Here is a 25,033-nt window from a genome sequence, read left to right as displayed (position 1 = left end):
GGAGGGAGGGAGAGACTGACAGATAGACATGATTTGGCAAGGAGTGACTAGACAAAACAGAAAAGGTTGCTTTCCAGCTCAGGGTGGGTGACTGACATGTATGGTTGTCTCATGGTTATCTTGTGCTTGAAAAAGACCACAGTTCTGCAACCTAGATTCTGCGATCCAAATTCTGCAGTGAAAGATGGACCCTGCAATGTGCATGAATTATGCATACCTGAGTCATTTCACTTGTTTCACATAATTTTTTTCTGCTTTTCCTTTTATGCAATAGGAATACGGGAACATACAGACATAGGAAGCTGTCTTATACCAAGTCAGACCATTGGTCCATCTAGCTCAGAAATGCCTACACTGACTAGCAATGGCTATCCAGTGTTTCAGACAGAATTCCCTTTCAGCCCCACTTGGAGAAGCTGGGGATAGAATCTGGAGACCTTCTGCATGCAAAGCAGGTGCTCAACCACTGTGCTACAGGCCTTCCCATATACAGTGGTACCTTGAGTTACAGACGCTTCAGGTTATAGATGCTTCAGGTTACAGACTCCACTAACCCAGAAATAGTACCTCGGGTTAAGAACTTTGCTTCAAGATGAGAACAGAAATCGCGCGGCAGTGTGGCAGCAGCAGCGGGAGGCCCCATTAGCTAAAGTTGTACCTCGGGTTAGGAACAGTTTCAGGTTAAGAATGGACCTCCAGAACGGATTAAGTTCTTAACCCGAGGTACCACTGTATACCATTTGGATATCCACATACAACTTGCCACTTCCACAGAATAATTCCAGAGAGGTAGGTAACTGACTGATAGGACAACCGCAATTCCCCAGGTCAGAGGAGGGGCTGCCACACAGCACAGTCGCCAGCTGCCTGTGCTGTGTGCCCCCTACCTGGCCTGCCCCACCTCCCACACCATACCTCCCGTTGCTATGAACTAATGCAATTGCTTCCCACTCCTGTTTTCCCAGTCCTCTCCTCCCAGGCATATTTTTTCAAGTAAAACACCACCACCCCTGATTTTAAAACACCAAGTTTAAAGCCCACCCTCATTAAAGCAATAATCTTACCTCAAGTGGGGCTGGTCCACATGCTAGCTCCACCCCCAAAGGGATGACCCCCTTTGGTGTCGCCCCTTCGGTGGTGGCCCCATCCCTAAGGCTGGCTGGCTTTATAGTGCTGCTGGGGCACTTTAAGCTGGGTCAGCAGATGTTATTAATGCAGCCTTCCTGCCCAGGGTCCTAACCCCAGCACTACTCTCAGCAGCATGTCTGCAGGTCCAGACAGATTGAGGTCCAAGCAGAAGCAGGTATGAGAAATATATGGCCCTCCAGATGTTGCTGAACAACAACTTCTACCATCCCTGGCCATTTGGCCATGCTTGGTATGGTTGATGGGAGTTGTAGTTCAACAACATCTGGAAGCCCAAGGGTCCCTCATCTGTTTTAGGTTAATCAAGCAGTTTTATTTACTGTGACAGGACCCTCGCTCTAGTCTCTAGTTAAACAAATAAATTTATCATTAACAGTTTCCATAAGCACAGTGTTCTTCACAGAAATTCTACATCGCAAAATATATGAATAAATTAAAATGCTAGGTCACTGCCTCCAAGGAGCTTGCATTATACAGATTCTGACAAGGGGGAGCAGAAGACAAGGAAAGGAGCAGCAAGTGATTAATGTCTGAAAGTGCAGAAAGTGCATTCCTTCGTTTCCTGCCGACAAAGAAGTTGCATGAATTAACATGTCATCAACAGACAGTGAATCTCTTTCTCTCCAGCCCCGCCGCCCCTGCACCCTCCCCTGAAAAGCCAGGAACCCATCCCTTGCTCTATCCAGGATGCCAAGGGAATACTGTAACCGGGAACAACGGATTTATGATTCTTATTTATATCATTCTAATGTTGGAAGGCTCAAGTTGAAAATTGGGCCTTCGCTGCTTTATCATCGTTAATCTTTTCTATGGAAAGATGACGAAGAAAGTGCTGGGGCTGCTGAATTGCTGATGTGCATATACACCAAAGGATTTGCAGTGCTAAGCACATACATTTACCTTTCTAAAAAAAAACATACTGCCAGGGAGAGAACAGCGGGTGGTGACTATGGGCCTTAGCCACTGTTAGGGCTGGGCTGTGGGCAGCGGCACTGAATTGGTACGGGTTCTGGAGTGAAGGACATGGGCTCTTGTTAGGCTTACTGCATCCTCTCCAAACTAACTGTCCAAGGAGCTGGAGCAGAAGGAGAAGACAGCATTGGATTTATCCCTCAGCTCAGCCAATCCAAGGGTCTCTAACTGCTTACCAACTTCCTGCAAGGTGGGCTAGGCTAATGAACAGTGATCAGCCTAAGGTGATCCAGTGAGCTTCATGGTTGACTTAAGGATCTGAAACTCTGGTCCTCCAGGTCTTAGGTCAGCACTCTAACCACTACACGACACTGTCCCTCTCATGAGTCAAGTACTGGCAAACTTTATTAATAGGTTTGGTAAGAAGCCAGATGGGAAATCCATTTAGCACACGGGTGCCCACTATTTGGCGTTTCCTTCAAACCTGCCAATAAATCCAGTAGGCGTAAAAGGGACAATAAAAGTAACATTGTCCTGACCTGTCACCTGTGGCACAGTTAATTTGTCAAAAAATTATTTCATCTTGAATTATTTCATCTTGACACCGGACACAGCCTATATAAAGTAAGTTATCAGGCACATTACATTATATAATGAGAATTGACACATTATATACACATAGGAGTGACAAATGGTGCCTGAGGGTCATGGCTGAAAATCCCACAATTATTATTTTTTTAAAAATTATTTTAATGTACGTACACAGTATTGCCATTGCAGATCTGCAATGAATGGAAGTAACAAATAAAAAGAGTGTGTGGAGAGTTTGTGCATGCTCATGTGTCAGAAGGACTCCCACCATGAGAGGAGTCAGCAGTCCTGGCTCCCAGTTACTGATGAACGAAGGCGGAAAGGAGGATTCTTTCCAAAAGCTTCAATGTTTCGATTTTGCTGCTGTACATATGCAAATTGCTGGCTTAAGGCACTTCAGGCAACACACATAATTAATCCTAAATACAGCTGCAACAAAGGCAGGTGCTGTTAACTCCCCAAGCTTTGGATGCTGATCCAACACAACCCCTCACTATCCTATATATAGGAATGGGGTGGGCACCACTTAGAGCAGCAAGTGTTCTGCAATCTCTCACTATGCCTAGTAGGCAAAAGCCTCCTTTCCCTTCTGCTTTGGCACCTCCTAGACATAGGTGAGAGGCATCCAGGCCTGGGAGAACTGTCACGAGCTCAGCCTACTCTCGAGTAGGACCCTGGCAGAGACACATGCCCGACTGGCATGTTCCCTCCCTCCTGGTCGATCATTCGGGAGCTTCAAAAGCTTTCTTCTGCCTGAACATCACAGCGACCGATGCCAACAGACACCGGCACACTTAGGGATCCACAGAGTCTTTGCAGTTTGCATAACATACCTCAGCAACTCAGCATTTTGGCTAATCTACTTTATTTACATATAAACACACACAGAGCACGGCAACATGGTTCCCTCTCTCTCTAGCATCAGACAGCAAAGAGAATGAACAAAGGACAATAGTCCCACTTCACAGAACACAGCAACACAAACATCCTGTCGCTGTCACTTCCCACTCTGCGGAGTCAAAACATACACTGTCATGTGAAAGACAACAATCCCATGACTGCAATCATGGAGCAGGAATTCTAACAAGAACATTCCCCTATGGAAAGACCGGGCTGTTCCCAGTGTACGATGGTGCCAGGGTGGGTGGCACAACAGGCACTGTGAACGCCTGTTGTTGCAGAGATGGCTATGCTCTGCCTCAAAAGTCAGAGGCAGCAATGCTTCTGAATACAATTTGCTGGAAACCACAGGAGGGGAGAGAGCTCTTGTGCTTGAATCCTGCTTGCTGGTTTCCCACAGGCTGGCCCCTGTGAGAACAGGATGCTGGGCTAGATGGGCTGGTTTCCTGATCCGGTACGGTCCTCTTACGGTCTCATGACAGCAGATTGAGGGACCCCTCCCACCAGGATCTTCACTATCAGGCTGCCCCAGTCCCAGCAAAGACACACATATCTGCTAGAGTCCTCCCCTGGGTCCTTGGCAAACCCTCCATCTGTATCGTCCTGACTCAGCCAGCCCATGGCACCAGTATGATGTAGTGGTGAGTGTCTGACTAGGATCAAACATTTCCACTCAGCTATTACACTCCATCTCTCAGCCCATCCTACCTACCAGGGTTGCCGTGAGGATAAAATGGGGAAGGAACTGCGTGCATCAGAAGAAAGTAGGATTGCTGTGATCATGATGAGCTGAAACTCAGCAGGTCTAGATCTGGTCTGTGTGTCTGGATGGGAGACCACCTAGGAACCCAGTATTTATCTTAGGTAATTTATCTTCTGCCTTTCCATCTGAAGAAACTCAACAGCGTCTCACAGAATAAAACAACATAAAAACACTCTTCTTCCCTACAGTTAAAATACAAATTACAATAAAAACAAATGAGGCAGACATAATAGAGCAGAGAAAAATCCACCAGCCAGATAAACTTTAAAAGCCTGCTAAGAGCAAGCAAGCCTTCAGGAGGTGAGGATCACGTAGGATGACACCAAGTGGATCTCCTCTGGCAAAGGAGTCCCCACATTCACCGCTATGAATTCCAGGATGGGTGAAAGACGGGATATAAATGTAATAAATAAATAAAGTGTGCAGTCACTTTTAATTGGGAGAAAAAAAGGGGAAAAGGTGTGCCTTGGCTTATCAGAAAATGAGAAAAATGAACGATGTTATGCAATTGTATCAGCATATTTTATTGAACATATAATTGCTTATGCATTTACTTTTTCTTGAAAACCTAATCAAAATTATTTCAAAAAGAATAAGCTGAGAAACACTGATGCAGTGTGTGTGTGAATTTGCAGGAATATAAAGATGTGATCCACCACCCACTGAGAAAAACTGAAGTTCTCCCATTACTGGTATGGAGGCGGTTGTGCTGTAGTTCTCCAGGGTCACAGGGGCCAATGACCTGTGACTATTTCCGCAGCAGGGTTCCTGTCTCCAGCATACTAGAGCTGCCCAATCAGCATGAAAGGGAAGTTTTTTAGCCAGGATATGCTCCAAAACTAAACTCTTAGAAACCCTGAAAATACAAGGTTCTTCACTTTCAAGAGAATGGTGCGCAAGCTTTGTAACACACGGTGGAACTTTGCATAAAACACAACGAAAGAAGATATTGGAGTGTCGCATAACTTCAAATCATTTGCTCATGTATGTGCACAGAAAATAGTAGATTTCGCTGAAAGGCAAGACTCTGAGATCTGTTAAATGCATACATTACAGTGATACCTCATATTACATTTGCTTAATGTTACATTCTTTCAGGTTATGTCCCACAGCGACTCAGAAGTACCAGAAAGGGTTACTTCCGGGTTTCGCCGCTTGTGCATGCGCAGAAGTGCAAAATGATGTCACACACATGCGCGGAAGCGGTGAATCGCAACCCACGCGTGCGCGAATGCGCCGCTGCGGGTTGCGTTCTTTTCATGTTGTGAACAGGCCTCCAGAACGGATCCCGTTCGCAACCAGAGGTACCACTGTATTATCATCATCATTATTACTACTACTATTATATCATTTTAGAAGGAGTGTGGATCTGAAAGAGCATGGCTATCATGACAGGACTCCACACTTCTGTATTTGCCACAACACTACTGTACACAGGGATGTATATATCCTCAAGTTTCACCAGATTATTTCAAGCACCTGAGCGGCTTCCCCACTGAGGCCCCCACAAAGGGGAATGGTTAAGACTGCAACAAGGATACTGTGCGTTCTCTTTTCACTGCCTTCATTAGGATTAGGAAGCTCATCTAACATTCCCGGGTTTTAGAATTATAAAACACCAAATTCCACAATGACGACAGCAGCCAGGAAACAATTTAGACACTGGATCCGGTCTGTCGGCCTCACAGAGCAGTTTCAGGGACGGCTATTCAATCATTTTATAGGATAAAATCAATACGTGTTAAATATAAAACCAGGCTTTTTTTTTTAAAGACCTATAAAGAAGAGTTACCAGTTTTAGACTTCATCCACACAATAAAAGGAGTTCTTAGGAGATTTAATGCTAACTCCTAATGAAAATCCACAGGAGAATGTATTCATTCTCCATTCTGCTTTCCATTACACCTATCAAGCTAGAGCATCTCAACAAGAAAAAAGGGTTATATCCCACTAGATTCTACTCAGAGTAGACCCACTGAAATTAATGAACCTATGTCACCTATGAGCACTGACTTAAATAGGTCTACTCTGAGTGGAACTAACATTGGGTCATATCCAATGACATAAGAAATCAACAGCCCTCTTAGGATGGGAACTGTCGTACCGAAGACATATGACGGCCTTCACAGAGACCATGAAGAACCACCAGTAATTTTTTGAAAGTGCCCTGCTCTGTTATAGGTACAAGCAGCTCCCACCATTGGAACGCTTGTTATCTGAAATCTCAGTTATTTGAATGCAAAGAATGAGACCCAAACTTTGCTACCCACACGGCTGATTCAAATTCGGAACAGCCAGAGTTTGCCCACTTCCTAACTTTTTGGTGTTTTGCTGGTTGGTGGCAGCCATTTTTATCAGAAAGCATGAAGGGAGTGGGGGTGGGGGAGAGATTGGTAATCAGTTTTGCCTTTGTTAGGCTTCTGATTGGCAGTAGTTCCTAGCAGAAAGCGCGGAGGGTGGGCGGGGAGAGAGACTGGACAAATCACAGATTAGGAATGTTTCCATAGGAAATAATGAAAACCACCAGCTCATTATGTGAATGCCCTCCATGAACAATTTCCTGGGAACGCACTGTGTTTGGAAAGCAAGACCTGCATGTACACAGCGAAGTGCTGGGCAGAAATGAAGTAGATTTATAGGCTTGTCATACGTCCCGGCAATCCCAAACATGTCCTCTTTTGGGGGGGGGCATCCAGGGGGAATTTTATATTTTAATGGAAATATCTGCGTTTTGAGGTTTTTACAGTGGTACCTCGGGTTAAGAGCTTAATTCGTTCTGGAGGTCCGTTCTTAACCTGACACTGTTCTTAACCTGAGGTACCACTTCAGCTAATGGGGCCTCCTGCTGTCGCCGCGCCATTGCCACATGATTTCTGTTCTCATTCTGAAGCAAAGTTCTTAACCTGAGGTACTATTTCTGGGTTAGCGGAGTCTGTAACCTGAAGCGTATGTAACCTGAAGCGTCTGTAACCCAAGGTACCACTGTATTTATTTAGACCTTGGGCATGGGCTCCAGTGGCTTGCGCTGCTCTGCATGTTACAGCCGCTGCCAGCCCGAGCCGGGGAAAGAGGTGCACAGGCGTGGCAGTGGCCCCCACACGCTCTTTCCCCGGCTCGGGCTGGCAACACTAAAATAGAAAGCTCTGGAAACAAAAACGGTGGCAATAACTAGCTCAACAAGAGCACAGGGCGGAACAAATTGCAACTAGGCCTAACAAGGTCTTTTAACTCATAGAGGACGTTCTCAGCCATGATGCTGAAGCAGAGGTCAGAATAACCCAGGGGGATGGTGCTTGCTCTGCCTTTTGCAATATGCTCAGAGGGGGGCTGCCTCTCTACCTGAGAGAAGGAACGGGGGGCCACCTCCTTGGGAAAGTTCTAGAAAGTCCTTCACAAGTTCCTAGGATCAGGCATGGCCTGGAGGTGGAAGCAGAGGAGTGGAGGAGCAGTGGTGGCAGCATCACCAGCCTTTCCTCCACTGGGCTTCGCTTCAGCATGCCAGGGAGGCGAGGGCAGCCTTTGCAGGGAGATGATCCTCGCAGCGCTGGCCATGCTGGCGGTTTTCTGGAGCGGGGGGGCCAGAGCTGCTGGTTCCAGCACAGGGGTCAGCCTCAGGCCGGTGTCTCCAGCGCCGATTGCATGGCGGGGCAGAGGGCGGGGGAGCACGCGCCCATATGCATGCGCACATGTTATTTCCGGCGCACTTCTGGGTTGGAGGAGCACCGGAAATAGCTTGTGCGCATGTGCATGGGCCTCCTACGCCCTGGATGTGCACCGGAAATAATGCTTGCACATGCACAAATAACGCTTGCGCATATGCACAAGCTATTTCCGGTTCTCCTCCAACCCAGAAGTGGGCAGCTGTGCAGCGCAGCGCCGGTAAGACCGGGCGGCGAGGGTTGCTGCGGGCCGGATAAATGAATCCCTTGGGCCTTATCCTGCCTGCGGGCCTTAGTTTGGGGACCCCTCTTCCAGCACATCACTTGGGGCTGTGCTGTGGCAGTGGTGGCCTCTCCTCTCCCCTCCCGCCTGCTCTCCAGCAGCTGCTATGTGTGGCAAAAGGGAGGAAGCCAACAGCAGTGGCCACGGAGAGACTAGGCTGGTTCACCCTCCTCTCAGAGCTCAGTGGCGGTTCTGGAGTGGGGAAAGCAGGACATTCCCAGATCCAAAGGGAAGCCGGCAATGTTTCTTTGAATCCAGGATATCCTGGTAGAATCAGGGAAGTGGGGGGGGGGGGTTCCTGCAAGAGGCCCCATTGATATTGGCATCCATCCGGCTCTTGAAGACACACCTGTTTAAGCAAGTGCCCCCCTGAAATTGAACTTCCTGATCTAACCATTTTAATATAGTTGTTACATCTTAAACAGGCTTCTCTTGTTGTTGATTTTTATAATGGACATTTTTAAAGTTCGGATGGAATTGTTTTGTTGTGTGTTTTAATCATGTGAGGATTTTAAAATTCTATGAACAACACAGAAGCGATTTTGGCATGTAAGCAATGTATAAATTATAAAATGGGAGTGCCCATACTTTGGAACTTCCTGCCTATTGACCTCAGGCAGGCACTTTTACTGTACTCTTTCTGGCACCTGCTAAAACCATTTTTAGTTAGGCAAACCTATCCAGACGTGGCTTTTAGCTTATTGTCGATTTTAATTGTTTCTGAAGGTTTTAAATAGTTGTTTTTAACTGCTGTTTTCACTGATAATTTTATTGTTTCATTCTTTTGTAAATTGCTTTGTTTCTTTATATTTTTTTTAATAATCAAATGATATATAAGTACTGTGAAACAAATTAATATGGGATTGCTCAGAAACCACAATAGTGGTTTTTTTAATATAAAAAATAAACATTTAAATTTAATTTTCCTATAAAGCAACACAAGAAGCCCCTATGTAATCCCCATTCCCCTCATGAGAATAAGACACAGAGGTTAGCCAAATGTACCCTGCCATAATTGGACATTCGTTGCCAGAGGTTGCATGTTGGAATCTGTTTCTAATACACTTATTATAAAACCATATCAAATTTATACAAAAATGATTTTTTGGAATAATTATACAAAATAATTTTCAATTTTTCATACATTTAATACCCTTAACTGCTTGGTCAGCTTTTCTATGAAAGTCAAAGTCCAAACCTTTTGTCTCCACACAGACAACTGCAAACTATTGAAACTCAATAGACGAAATACGATCAGTTCTTTATGCAGAAGATCCTTCTATTCATCCTTAAAAATAGTGAATAAGGCCAGTTGTGCCATGCATGGAACAAAGCTTGTTTTGTGATCCTTGTTTATTTCCTGAAGGACTGTGGTCCATAATGTATTAACAGTACTACGGATGCATCGCTTATGGTACCATTGTTCCAGCACATCCACAACACCTCCAGTACAGTGATGATGCTTCAGCATTGGTCCAGTTACAAACTTGGGTGGGTGGGTGTGTCAAACATGAAGTCATTCTCCACCGGCCTTTCATTTTGAAGGCAAATAAGTTGAAGGGGTACTTGATTTAACCTATGCTCCCCCAGATGTTGCTAGGCTCCAACTCCCAATCATCCCTGACCATTGGCTATGATTGAACTGTAGTTCCCAGTACTATCTAGAGGGCATTGCCTGAATTAAGGCAATGATGTCTGACTTACCGTATTTTTCCATGTATAAGACGCCCCCTATTTTGGGGGACTCAGGTTTAAGAAAATAGGGGGAGATGTATCCATGTATAAGATGCCCCCTAATTTTTACATTATTTTTTAGGGGGGAAACCTAGTCTTATACATGAAAAAATACGGTAAAGTGTTGAAATGTCTTCCAGGTAGCCATTCCAATTGCCTCATGTTCATGATGCAGGACAGAAGTGTGTCTATGTTCATCTGCATAACGGGCCAATACACTTTGGCACCTGAGGCAAACCACAAAATGGCATCCCCACTACCACCACAGAAGAAGGCGTAAGCAGCCCCTATTCACCAAGAAGTCAGTGTAAAGGCGGGGTGAGGAGTACAGCTGAGTAGGCAGCAGCAGGCGGTGGCCAGAACTGCTGCCCTTGTGGATTGTGCTACCTGAGGCAGTTGTCTCACTTTGCCTCATAGGTGGGCCAACCCTGAACACCTCCCCTGTAGCACCCAAGACCTTGTGAAGGGGCTCTGCTCTACCTCCCCTCCCACATTAAAACCCAACCCCAGTTCAGTCACTGGAGGCTTATTTTAATCCAAAACACAGCAGCAAACACACACACCGGGGGGGGGGGAGTAATGATTAATTTGTTAATAATAATAATTTACCACATTTCTTGTACAATAGAGTTCAGTGACTAAATGTTATATTACTTTAAGATTAGATGGCCTAATGATATATAATGCAAAAGATTTTACTGAATCGTTATTTAGTGAGTCATAAAAACCTCTTAAAAATTAATCTTTCACGCACATCCAGCTTATCCAAAGTTAGCATTTAATTAGATGGCCTTGGTGCAAATGAGCATACTACTTTATTTGCTCAATCAGTATATGTCTCTCCAGTAATTAGAATTAATTCAAGTCATTGACTCACCTCCTAACAAACAATGTAAAACATTAGGCAAAATAGAAACAAATGGACTTTTTGGGGTGTGTTCCCCCCTTTCCTTAATGCAAAAGGCACCCTTCCCCTTGCTTTTAGAGGGCAGAAAGGAAACACCTTTGTTTTCTAGTTTCAGGATCAAACAGGAAAATAGAATGGAATCTAGTTTCTGCCCTACAAAAAGTAGTTCTCATAGGGCTCACAAGACAAACAACCCCCAGCCAAACATTGGGTTGCATCCAATGAGGCAGTGTGGCTTAGTGTTGCGACCAGGGTTCAAATCCCCACTCAGCCATCAAGCTCTCTGGGTAACCTTGGCCCAGTCACTGCCTCTCAGCCTACTCTACCTCACAGGGCTGTTGCAGAAATAAGGAGAAGGAGAACCATGTGCACTACCTTGAGATCCTTGGAGAAAAAAGTGGGATATAAATGCAATAAATAAATACTCCCATTCAGAGTAGATCTACTGAAATTAATGGACATTCCTAGTTGGCTCAGTGAGATGTAAACTTGCTCCTGCTTTCCATTATTCCTGCCCAGGAGTGTTTGGGATAACAAACCAATAAACCCTTGTATTCAAATGTTGCGGGCATAAGTCAACCAACTCATACTCACAAGTTAGTCAAACCCATTCATTCTGAAGGGTCTACTCTGAATATGACCAATATTTGGATATCATCTTATAAAAGGTAAGTTTAGTTTCAACCTGATTACAGAGATGTGTTGTTTTCTTCCAAATTAAATCTCACAAAATCCTATTCTTAAATCATGAATTGCATGGAGACAATGGAATTACCTCACCTGAGAGGCAGCCACTTCTGGACTTTCATACAAATTACTGATCAGTGCAAGTCTTCTAAGAGAAGGAGGCAATCCTGAAGCACTGACTCATGCAGAGAAGCAACAAGCAACCTCCTCTAAGGACAGGCAACTCTGCTGCCCTGCTGGACTGCAATACTTAATGAAGCAATCGCACCCAATGTAGAATTACCAACCCCAGCTCAGTCTGATTGACAATCCAGAATAGTGAGAAGCATGCAGAGTTGCAACAGACAGCCTCCTCTCATCAGAGGAACATTTCTTTCTTTCTTTCTTTCTTTCTTTCTTTCTTTCTTTCTTTCTTTCTTTCTTGTGGCCTCTTAGTAGTTATTACAACACATGTCTAAGCCACCATATATGGTCTGAAAGCCATCATGCCCAAAGGGCAAAGCTGCCTAGTGCTGCTGGACCATGTCACAAAGTTCAACTCGGAATAGCGTGTTGAAACAATGCTTCATACAATGGATCACCCATTTATCTCTCCGTTGTAGTAAAATCCCATTAACTTTCTCACTTAATTTATCTCATTTGCGCTGTCACTGCTCATAAAAATTTAACCCAGTAATTTCCTGTTATGCAAAGCATAACACAGTATGAATATTTAAATACAATGTAAATACAGACACCCCCTTGCATTTTGGTATTCTAAATTGTTGCCTTCACTTAGTGGCATTTCTCTTTCTCATTCACTCCCCCCCCCCCCTTTCTACCACCCCACACTATTTTTCAATTAGAGGCCCAGATGTTTCGGAAGCTCCAATAGGCAACAGCAGTTATGAGGGATGCTTTATCTGCATTGCAATGATGACTCCAGCATCAGCCCCAGGCTGCATTAACATACTCATGTTTTATTCCTAGATTTCCCTTCACATACACACCAAACCCTCATCCTAATGTTCCAGTTAATTATTATACCACATAAAGCAGACTTACAGCACTCCCCCCAAATCTCCACAAACTGGATGTCCTTTTAAGCTAGCTTCAGTCTGATCCACGCACCTCAAACAAGGGGGAGCAGCAAAGGGAATATATCCCAACAGCCAGGAATTTAGTGAACCTAAGTGATCATAGAAGAACTATATACAACATGGAATATAAACAAGCATGCGCAAACACGCAAACAAAGAAACAAACAAACACATCCATTCATTCTAGTCACACTGCAGAACGAATGTCCAAAAACTCAAGAGCTATATCAGTGAATGTTGATAGCCAACAAAATGAGATTGTTAGCATTCACTAGTGTGTATACACGACAAGCAGGAACATACACCAGTCAATGCCAGCACTCCAAAAATTTGTCTCAGACTGTCAGCGTTCATATGCACATGCCAGGATTCATCAAATCTCAGACATCCACTGTAATTTTATATCTGTTTACCTATCACAGAACATTTTTATTGGACACACAGTTTTTATTACATTTCTGCTTTCTTAAACCGCCTTGACAACAGGCGAGACAGAAAAGAAGGAGAGATTTTTAAATCTGGTCCATCAGTGCAGCTGAACAAATCACTTTAGGAACAACATACAATGCAGCAAGCATAAAGAACTGAGAGCCCAGAAATCTAACTCCATAAAGCAGCAGAGCTAAGCACTCCTGCTAATTAGTGTGCATGTCGATAATTGCTATCCAAGGGAAATGGGGGCCTAAAGTCTAGAGGGCACTGGTGTTGGTGCCAGATCAATGTCCTTTGAGGTTCACAGTTAAGAGGGCCAGCACTGGGAAGGTCCTGTCTAGGGTAACACAAAGCTAGCTCCCAGAAACAAGGCAAACAGTGATGACCTCAGCAGATAAGCAGATTCACAGAGAAGGTGGTTCTTCATTAATTCTAAAAAATTGTGAATGAAGGCCAATTGTGGCCCCACACAATGTTGTATTTGTTACTCATACCCAAAATATCAATGGTTTCTGATGCAACATTATGTAAAGTGAACGTCTGTAAGCAGCTAAGATGGATATATACATATAGCTGTACTTTGATTTTCAAATGGAATCCGTTCCAAAAGTCCGTTTGACTTCTGAAAAGTTTGAAAACCAAGGCGTGGCTTCTGATTGGCTGCAGGAACTTCTGCACTCAACTGGAAGCCGCGTTGGAAGTTTGGGTTCCAAAAAACGTTCGCAACTGGAACACTCACCTTCGGGTTTGCAGCATTCGGGAGCCAAAACGTTTGCAAGGTGTTAGACAACCAAGGAGTGTGTGTGTGTGTGTGTGTGTATATATATATATATAAAATATCCCAAGCTATAATGTATAATATATAATATATCCCAAGCTCAAGGTAACAGATGTAGCTCTCTCCATCCTCATTTTATCATCACAACCCTGTGAGAGCCATTAGGCTGAGAGAAAGTGACTAACCCAAGGTCACCCATTAAGCCTCTAGGCTCAGTGCAGTTTTGAACCCTGGTCTCCCACTCTTTTAAAAAAGCACTAGACAAATTAATGAAGGAGAGGTCTATTGATGGCTACTAGCCATGATGGCTTTGCTCAACCACCACAAATTGAGACAGCAATGCTTCTGAATAACAGTTGCTGGAGACCTTCCGGAGGGGAGAGTGTTCTTGTGCTCAGGTCCTGCTTGCTGGTTTCTCATGAGCATCTGGTTGGCCACTGGGAGAACAGGAGGCTGGACTAGACAGGCCATTGCCTGATCCAGCAGGGCTCTTCTTAGGTCTTACTCTGACACTACTGCACCATGCAGGCATTCCAGACCACAGTAGTTTATGTGGTTAGTTAAATGGGGGTAACCATACTCTGCACTCAATAAAACAGAAAAGGATAGTCTGGTTTAGGAGAATTTATTCACATTTCACCCCCTTGTTGAAGACTATGATTTCATTCAGCAAGCAAGCAAGGAAGCAAACAAACCCAGCAATGAAATGTGACAACCAAAAGCCCTCCTCTTTATAAATTAGAACAACCCAAACATGCTTAGAAACCTGACATGTGATCCTTTAACAAACAGATGCTGTTAAAAAACAAGAAAGATAGATGTGCTCTCACATACCCTATGTTGCAAAATGGGCTCCATATCCCAATGTTACGCTATTTGCAGAGAGCCGACAGCTTAAGTTCCTTGAGGACATTTGCCAACCTTTGCCGGAGCATTTTTTAATACATCACCATGTCACTTTTTAATGTGCCCCAATCTCCTAACCACATGGCAAACTAACAGGGATTTTTAAAATATGGGCTTTATAGCTTTGTGCCTGTGATTAATTAAATAAATAGCCTGCGTTTCACAAATCATCCTTCTAATTAGTCTAAGCCAGACATTCCCCCCGTTTCCTTGGCACGGGGCTGCCATCTGAAGCTTCGCAGAAGGGCAGGAGAGCGCTCCTGAACTCGCTGGCAAATTTGCGCTCTCTGGAGCGCATGCACGCATACATACACACACACACTGTCGCCGCGTCAGCCATGGCTGGCACCGTACCACATGGCCCCCTCAGGCAGAGAGGTATAGTCTTCGCAGGTGCTGCAGTCAGCTGGAATTTGACTCCAGCTGCTCGCCAAAGATGTTCGCCTTTAATTATTGTCCCTGATCCTGGAGGAGAAGATGCAGGTAACAAAAGAAATGATCTTGCTATCTTCTAAAAAACCTAGCCTCAGCTAGTGGAAGTGGTGACGCGATGGTAATGATAAATGTGTGTGTGTGTGTGTGGGAGGGAGGGAAGAGTACTAAAGAGTTTGAAAAGGACAAACTGGGAAGCTTCTCCTCAGCTGCCAGAGGTCTTTGCCTATCCAAGCAGCCTGACCCACTAACCTATGTTAATTTGCTGGCTTCAGAATACTGGGAGTTGCAATTCCTGGCTCGGCTGGCTCCCTTTGTCTTCCCTGCTATGCGCACCTGGCGCGATGGCAGCCACCGACCATCACTGCAATCACACCACAGGGAAACTACCACAATCAGTGTATGGCTGGTGGAAAGAATGTCAAGCCGTGAGCCAGGAAGAACCGCCCTCTCTTCCCCAACAATTCTTTCTTTAGCCCGAGAAAAGGCAAATAAGTGTAGAAACAACAGAGGGCCTAAGAATGGGCAACCCTGAAAGCCAGGATCCAGGGTACCTTTTTGCATGACAAAGATGCACTACAAGAGGGATGGAGAATCTGCAGCTCCTCCACATGTCATTGGGAGTATACTGCCTGCCATGCCTGACCACTGCCCGTGCTGGATAGAGCCGATGGGAGTCAAACACCACCTGGAAGGCTATGGGTTCCTCATCTTGTTCCTAGAGGAAGGAGCCATTGGCTTGTTCTTAGCGGTGCTTCAGCACCCTCAGAGTTGATAGCTAGAGAGCACCACTGCAGCTTCCAGCTCAGCAAGAATCAGGTGACGCCCAGAGACCAATAGGAATCCACCTGGCTCTATAAAGTTGAAGCTCCAGCCTGCCTCCTTCAGGGTGAGAAATCTGGTTAAAGCCATGTCACCACACCCCTCATGGAGCAACTTCGGAGTGACTTTCATTGTTTAATTATGTGTTGTTTAAAGTACTTTATTTTGTCTTGTGCTGATCCTTCCAACATTCAGCTTCATTGGATGCCCACAAATTAGGAGAGAAAACTATCCATGAAATGCATAATTTTATAAACTTCTATCATGCCACCTCTTACTCACCTTTTCTCTAAACTATAAAGTTGCAAATGCTGCAAACTTTCACTACATCCCTTGGTCATTTTGGCTGCCATTTTCTTTTCTTTTTGATTCTTCTTTTTTGGCTGCCATTTTCTGGACCTTTTTGAAACTCTACAATCTCCTTTTTGTGGTGAGGTGGACCAATAGCCACAGGTTCCCCTCACCTGCTTTAAGAAGTGCCTCACAGAACCCGAACAATGTTATCTAATTCCAGCATTGTTTGCAAAAATCCCAGCAACCAGCTGGCACTAAATCATCCTTTGCCATGCTCCAGATGTTTTGGACCACAACTCCCATCAGTCTCAGCTAGCAACATGTTGGTGAAGCCTGCACTGGATTGCCCATCAGAAATTGTCCACCAGCCGATCAGGGAAGGAGGGTCTGCTGTCTGCTGCAACTGCTCTTTGTGCAAAGATCTCATCTCAGCATGCATTTCATGCCCTGGGATAAATCCATTATCTTTCCTGGATATTTTTTTAAAACTTTTTGAAATCTTAAAACAATGCCATCACCTAGAGTCCTTGGAGAAAGGACGGCTTAGCAATCTAAAAGAATCAATAATGATTTATGAAATTAAAACAAGAACATGAAGCTAGATTGTAAACCACTTCTCGCCTTTTTTTCTTTTTTAAAGCACCATCTAAAATACACTTAGGAGATTTTGGTGTGTGTGCTCTCTCTCTCTCTCTCTTTATATAAGTCAGGAATTTTATACTTTTGCTAATAAAACAATTCAACCTTTCCTTTGGCTATTTAGAATGTTGACTTACGAACATGTTTTCATTTTGAACAATTTATAATTAAGTGAAGGATAATGACATTAGACCAAAGCTTAAAATCAATTAAATTGAATAAAACGCAATATGATTCAAGCAGAAGATTAACTAGACTGTCACGTAAAATTGTATTTTTAAATTTTTTATTCTAATTAAACATGTTCTAATTAAATGACCGCTGCTTTGGAAATACTCCCCCTCTCCTCCCCCCCCCCTCCAGCTCATCAGTATCCATTCCAAACCACATATTCATTAAAATTATATTCTATACCTCATTAGAAATGGACCCTTCTTCCCCTTTCTCCTCAGTGTTTTTGATAATGCTTTGTGGTAAGCATTACAATTTTGCATATTTCAGGCAAATGTTCAAATCCTCCCCCTGCCCCCCCCCCAATTATCTGTTTAGGAATAAATGTTTAGGAAGTGCCAGCCTATTGTTTGCAGGATTTTAAAACAACATGTGAAACTGAACAAATCTATTAAAGTATGAATCGTGCAAGATGGACTGGGGTATTATTATTACTATTATCATTATCATTATTGTTGCTGCAATGAATGTCTAAAATATTAAAGTAAGTTTGAGTAGTACACCAATAAACAGAGAAAAATTATTATTGTTGTCTCACATGAATACTCAATGGAGAAGATGGGCAGCAGCTTAAGGACAAAAAAACTAAACAATCACACAGAATTAACAAAGAGAATTCACTGCCACATAATATGGGGAATGGCTGCTAGCTTAGGTGGATTTTTTTTTAAATGAACAAAAGCATTTCACAAATGACACATCAAGTCATGGTTATCAGCCACAAGCTATGGGGAAGGGCCATAGCTCTGTGGCCAAGCATCTGCCTGGTGCGTAAAAGGCTCAAAGTTCAATCCCTGATATCTATAGGCTGGGTTGGGAGAGAACCATGCTTGAAACCCTGCCAGTCAGTGTTGACAATATTGGGCTAGATGGGCCAATGGTCCTGAGGAAGCTCCCCATGTTCCTAATCAAGCCCTGTGTCAGCATCAGGCATACTTGGGCATTTGCCAAGGCCCACAGACCTTAACAGGGCCCCTTGGGACAGATGCCTTGCCTGTTGTCCTGCTAGTGGCCATTGTCATTTGGGCACTTGAGCCATTGCTGGGTAAGTCCACTCATGACCACCAGGGGCTCCATTTGGAGGATATTTCACACCTGGAGCTCGCTGAACCAGAGGCTACCAAGCAGCAGCCTAGTGAACAGCACCAGAGTCAAGAACTTCACAAGCACCTTACCACCAAGGAAACAGGAGCCTCCCACTTTACAGTGCCAAATCAAGGGCAGAGAGAATTTAATGCCATGTGGGATGGAGCCACATGGAGTGAAAGTGAAGCACCTCTTAAGTCAGAGCATTGGGCCTTTAAGAACCTGCAGTAGTCCAACAAAGGAGATGAACTAGAGGCAGAAGATTGAAAGGCCTTGGTTGGTTCGCCTATAGCCCACTTTGGAGAAAGTGCCTCACTTGAAGCTCTCCATGCTACTGAAACAGCTGTCCTGCAGAGTCAAAGCGTGGCAGCACATGCCTGGCATAGCCTCAAACAAGACAGTGGTCCTAGAGCAGGACCTGATAAGCAGAAAAACTTCAACATCGTATCTCCAGATGTTAGTTCATGTCATAGCATATCTTGAGGGGGAAGGAGGATCCAGAAGCTCTTTTGCACAAGTGAGAGTGGATGTAACGCCATCGTGGGAAGACCAATGCCCAACGTGGGCTGGTTTGTGACCATTAAATGTGGTTTTAATGCACAATTTTCAAATGACATCTAATCAGTGCACCCTGGGAAATCTGCAAAGGAGGGAACTGGTCACAGAAGCTCCATATTGAAAGGGGGAGGGGCAAATTGTGACGCTACAATTCAGAGAACACCAAAAAGTAGTCAGGACAGGAGCATTTACCCCTGAGCTGAAAGTAGGTCTGTTGTCAATATTGCAACTGCGCCAACCATGAGCACACCACATTTCCTGTGACAAACACAAGAGTGTGAAAGGCAGAAGCGGGACACCAGTGAATAACGGTTACAGGGAAGCAAAATAAAAGTGGGGGAGGACAACTCCTTTCTTCTTGTTCTGCTTGTGGTTTCCCAGAAGCATCTAGCCAGTTGCTATGGACAAGAGGGGTGCTGGGTCGGATGGCGGCCTTTCCTTAAGCAGTAAGGCTCCTCTTATGCTTTTAGGATGATGTCTGATAAGACCCAGTATTCAGTTTGGTCTGAATTCTCACTCACTGGAAGAAAGAGAGTGCTGCAGACTCCAAGGCCTGGGCGTGCAAGCAATGTTTCCTCTCAGAAACATTACGACTCAAGATATTTACCATGAAATAAGGACCAGAGAATCCCCTGGAAGTACTCTGGAGCAAGTCCAACGGGGAAGTCACTCTTGGGGCTTTTGGAGGGATGTCGGAGACAATATTCTTATAATGCTTTTTGTTCTGTTGTGACAAGCCTGTGTCTTCTGTGCGAGTTTGTTTGCCATGGCAAAAAGAGAGATAGGGGAAGGCAATTACAGACTCACAGACTCAGTGTAGCAAATCAGTTAAATTAAACCTGTATTTCACCTAAGTTGCACAGAAGAGTGTGAGAATAACATAACTAAGTTTTCTCATTTCATACTCTAGTACTCCTAAGTAAATTGGGGGGAGGGAGGACAGGGGGAAAGAGTAGGGTGGGTGGGGGAGGGAATAAAGTTTTTCACCCCACAAATGGAATCTGTCACTTACCGGGCTGTGATCTTTTCAGCTCCTGCACCCTAAATGCATGCAGAGATATTATATGCACTTTCTATTTAGCAATTTAATTATATCTTTGCTGCCGGAGAGTGGCAATGGCTTGCAGTAATAATCAGGTGAAAGCATTCTCACATTAATATGCTGGAATCCGATGTGTTAATTTGATGCAACTTTGCGTTGACAATATGTGATTAATTTGTTCCAAGGATAGCTTTGCTCCCGGGCTCTGACAGTTTCAAATGCTGGGTTTCTTTCCCCTATCGCTGGTTGACACGCCTCAGCCCACTGTTTTCCTAGGACCACTGCTAATTTGTAATGAACTGGCTTTTCGGGGGGGCCCTTCATTTTTAATTCTGTCAATGTCACCTCCTTGAGGAAAATTACAAGTTTCCGTAGGTGTGATTAGTGCCAAGTGCCGCCTGAAAAGAGGTTCGAGAAAACAAGGCTTTCTAAAGAAGAAGTCGGAATTTAATCTGCAGAAAACAGATTTATTGCCTCTAGACAGATAAATATAATAGAAAGTTCCTGCGTTTGTGTGTGTGTGTGTGTGTGTGTGTAAGCTATTTTCAAGTTCTTCTTCTTCTTGAGAGCTCCTGCCCTTTTCTCTTTTCTTTCTTTCTCAGCATGCTTCTTTCCAAAATAATATTTTAGGGAGGGGAAAACACACACACACATGCACGCACGCACACACCACAATCCAATACATACCAAGACAAGTCGTAGATGCTTAGGTAAAGGAAAGGAGAATTATAAATGCTTTGCAAAATGGAATGTAAGCTTGCAGTGACAACAGGAAGAAAAGACAAGACACCCAATTATATCTGTGTCCAATTCATGGTGGTGGAAATGTACAGATTTGCTGTTGCGAGAGTTTTATAAAAAGAAAAACCACCATTCAAATTGACAACAGTAGTTAACAGCAAAGAGCTGTAACTCAGCAGTGGAGCATCCACTTTGCATGCAGAAGTCCCAGGTTCAATTCCTGGCTTCTCCAGGCAGGGCTGGGAGAGAAACCTGAGTCTAAAACCCTGGAGAGCTATTGGCGATCAGTAAAGCCAATAGTGAGCTAGCTGTTAGAGTGATCAATGCTCTGATCATAAGCAGCCTCCTATGTTCCTTCAATGACGGTAAGAAGTGGGGAAGGGCTGAAGATAGTGGTAGAGTAAATGCTTTGGATGCAGAAGGTCCCAGGTTATATCCCTCAGCATCTCTAGGTAAGGCTGGAAAAGATTCCCTGCCTGAAACCCCAGAGAGAGCTGTGGCCAGTCAACGTAAGCTAGAATGACCAATAGTCTGAGTTGGTATAAATCAACTTCCTATGCTCCTAGTATAGCGGCTACATGACTGAACAACCAATCCTTCCTGGATTCAACTGTGAAATTACCAGGTGCTTTTAGGCAAGCCTCTGTTTCAGCTTCCTCCACCCCCACCTGCAGGATGGTAGGGGTGGGAATACTCACATACAAACAATGACTTACCCCCTCAGGCTAGTTGTACACTAGGGATGGTCAATATGGTGCCATCCAAGTGTTTTGGGCTTACAGCTCCCATAATCCTTGAACTGTTGGCGATGCTGTGCTTCTTTAAAAACATACCACCTTGGCAACCTCTGCTGTATGGATTGCAAGCGAAGCACACATGAAGCACCCTGACCACCTGAAACCACTATAGAAAATTACATGCACTTATCAAAGGCGTGAGGAACCTTTGTCCCTCCAGAGGTTTCAAACTGCAACTTCCATCAACCTGGCCACTGACTGTGCTTGCTGCAGATGATGGGAGTTGTAGTCCAGCAACCTCTGGAGGGCCAAAGGTTGTCCTCACACCTGCCCTGTAAAATCATAGGAGTTGGAAGAGGCCTCAAAGGTCATCCAGTCCCCCCCCCCCTTTCCCAGTGCAGACACTCCTGCTCCAAAAATGCATCCTCAACAGTGGGGCCAGCCAGGCTCTGCTCAAAGGAGAGTCCACTACTTTCCATGGCAGCCTGTGCTATGCTGTTAAACAGTTTGTACCATCAGAAAGCTCTTCTTTCTTGTCACTTGAATCTGCTGGTTTGGATCTTACTTCGTCATCTATGTGACAACAACCTTTCAGATTTTAAAACATATGTGGGGAACCTTTGACTCCTCCTGTTCCGCTGGCTGATATTGCTGAACTACAAACTCCCAGCAGCCCCAGAAAGCATGACTGAAGAGCAGGGGGATGGGAATTGTAGTTCAGCAGCATGTGAACGGCCAAAGGTTTCCCACACCTGACTTATCACTGTGTCTTGATGTCTTAATCAGAGGCCCTGAAGAGCTATTAGATAAAGTTGAGTAGGGGGCACAAGGAGGCTGATATGGCCCATGATCAGACCTTTCTAAAACATGCTATATATGTTGCTGGATTGTACTACTGTAGACTGCAGATAGAGGAAGTGTTTAAATGATCTCACTTAACCACCATCATCTCTGCATAAAGAGAACTAGCATGTCAGGGAGAAGTTTCTAGCTTCTCCCTGTCCTCAATGTTTTGAGTTAGCTGGTGATATAAAAAAACAACACACACACTGGTGAGCAGTACACACTGATCCCATTTATGCAAACTCCAGCAGGTGCTCCTCCCCAGTCATGCTCCCAAATTCATGGGCCTTAATCCTAAAGAGGAGGAGGGATCTAACATGCCCTGCTCCACCTCTTGATCTCAGGGGAGGGGAGCTGTCAGGCCTGGAGCATTACGTGGGAAGGCCCTCCCTGCAGCTCAGGCGAAAGTCCTTTCTACTCCAGCATCCTGTTCTCACAGTGGCCAACCAGATGTTTCAATGAGAAACCTGCAAACAGGGCCAAGTGCAACAGAACTCTCCCTGTTTCTGATTCCTAGCATTTGGGATTCAGAGGCATAGTGCTTCTGACCATGGAGGCAGAACACAATCAGGAGCTGCTTGCCACGATGGCTGCCTTATCCCCCATGAATTCATCTAATCCTATTTTAAAAGTCAGCTGAATTGGTGACAATTCAAGCTAGAGTGAGGCCCCTTCACAGCAGTTTAAGGCATTTGGTTTGTATTTCCCTCAGATGCCCAGTGAAATCTACCATGGCCAGCTCTTCTTGCCTGTGAGATTTGTTTCAAGAAGAGTTTTGCTCAGGGTTTGAAATATAATGTCGAATCACAACCCTAGATTTGCATGAAAAATTAGGATTGGGAAGGTGAAAAGCAAGATTAGCAATTGCCCAGGGTGGGAAGTGGAAGATCTGGGGGTTAATGTGGAGGGAGTAGCAGCGCAAACTGGCAATCACAGTAAGCAGGGGAACAACCCCTAGCAGTGGAATAAAAAACATTATCAGGCGCCTTGAGGGCCCAGTGGTTGAATGATGAGCTAGCCATTAAAATTAAAAACCAAACAAGTCTCAGTGCCACAGAATGCAAACCTATGTTGCACCCTTTATGGTTCCACACAGGAATATTTCATAGAATCATAGAGTTGGAAGAGACCACAAGGGCCATCAAATCCAACCCCCTGCCAAGCAGGGTAAGCTCTATCTGTGATGTCAGCATGATGTCATAGTCCCCATCCATCAATATGCTGAGATGGCACTGGAGGTCCCCCGTGCTCCCACACATCTTCGGACTGGGCCACTGCTTTCCCATTTCGGAAGAGATAGAGACAACATTAAGACTCTTCCTGAGCACTGGTGCTTTCCCTTAGCGATGATTAACACTGTGCTTTTCCCCCATTTATTTAAGAAATTTGCTGAAGAGAAGAATTAAAGAGTGATGAAAAGAGCAGCAGAACAGCTAGCCAAACCGTTTATTTGTTCAGGTTTTCTCCTTACAATAGGAAGATTATGTCTAATGACAATATGATTCCGAGGTGAAAAATGACATGCTGAATTTTTACCAAAAGAAAAATTAATCTTGCAAGTCTGGCTATAAATCATATTATGTCAGTAAAAGTAACACAACTGTTTTTATTAACAGATGTGGGGGCATTATATATATTTAAAAAATCAACTCACTGGTTGCAGCATATTATGCAGTACAGAGATCATTAAATATTTCGTGGCATTCTGAAAAAAGCAATTTGAGCTTAACGGGAAAAGGACTCAGAGGAAGACTGGGCAACGGCTTCGTATAAAGAACAAAACACCTTGAAATGTTTTCACAAGGGGCACTGAACAACAGAGGACTTTATACAGTTGTGTTATCTGATGTGGGGTTTTAACCCACTTATTTTCAAATGGTGTTCTTGGGGTCCACAGCAAGAAATAGGAATGCCAAAATGACAGACACATTTTCTGGGGTAGCAGCCTGCTCACGGTTATGAGTCCTCCTGTGCAATGCACAGCCACAGGGGAAGGTTGGGTGTGGTCACAGTTTTGGGTGATGGGATGCAGGAGGAGGCTATCTTATACCAGGACAGATTATTTAGCCCATTATTCTGATGGGGTTTGTAATGCAGTTCATAGTTGAACTATGGAACTTGCACCCACAGGAGACTGTGATGGCCACCAATTTGGATTCTACTAAGCTATAGAAATGTGTTTATTCGTTTATACAGTGGTCCCTTGGGTTATGAACTTAATTTGTTCTGGAGGTCTGTTCTTAACACGAAAGTGTTCTTAACCTGAGGCACGCTTTTGCTATTAGGGCCTCCTGCTGCCGCCGCACTGGCAGCGTGCGATTTCCGTTCTCATCCTGGGGCACAGTTCGTAATCCGGAGCAGCTAGTTCCGGGTTAGCGGAGTTTGTAACCCAAAGCGTTTGTAACCCGAAGCATCTGTAATCCAAGGTATCACTGTAAACTCATTTCTATACTGCCTTTTGGTACATAGCTCAAAAACCCCCTGTGTACCTTTGGGGCAAGTGCACCTTGACTCAACCCCACCCATCACTAACATCCAGGACGGTACATAGACAGGCCCCCTCTAACTCTTGGTTGGATGTGCTTTTGTCTCTAGCCTCCTAAGCCGAGGGAAAAGAAGCAATGCAGGTTTGGCTCTCATGCACCTAAAACCAGAAACACTGACAGCTACCTTTACCATTTATGAACCTCATACTGCTTGTTGGAGATTTATGAGGAACATATGAAGCTCCCACACATCTTCAGACTGGAAGCTGCCTTATACTGAGTTCAGACCATCGGTCCATCTAGCTAAGTACGTATTGTCTACACTTGCTTGCAGTGGTTCTCTAG

At 44.5% G+C, this 25,033-nt stretch overlaps 1 protein-coding gene across 16 annotated transcripts in view; it reads right to left on the bottom strand.

Annotated features, from left to right (window-relative positions):
* Nucleotides 1-25,033, bottom strand: part of MAPKAP1 (MAPK associated protein 1) — a 176,123-nt gene that overhangs the window by 104,714 nt on the left and 46,376 nt on the right. The window lies entirely within an intron of this gene.

This window comes from Podarcis tiliguerta (genome assembly GCF_965153285.1).
Source record: "Podarcis tiliguerta genome assembly, chromosome: Z".
NCBI classification, from domain to species: domain Eukaryota; kingdom Metazoa; phylum Chordata; class Lepidosauria; order Squamata; family Lacertidae; genus Podarcis; species Podarcis tiliguerta.
The sequence above is the reverse complement of the archived record's forward strand: the minus strand, read 5'-3'. Positions and strand labels throughout refer to the sequence as shown.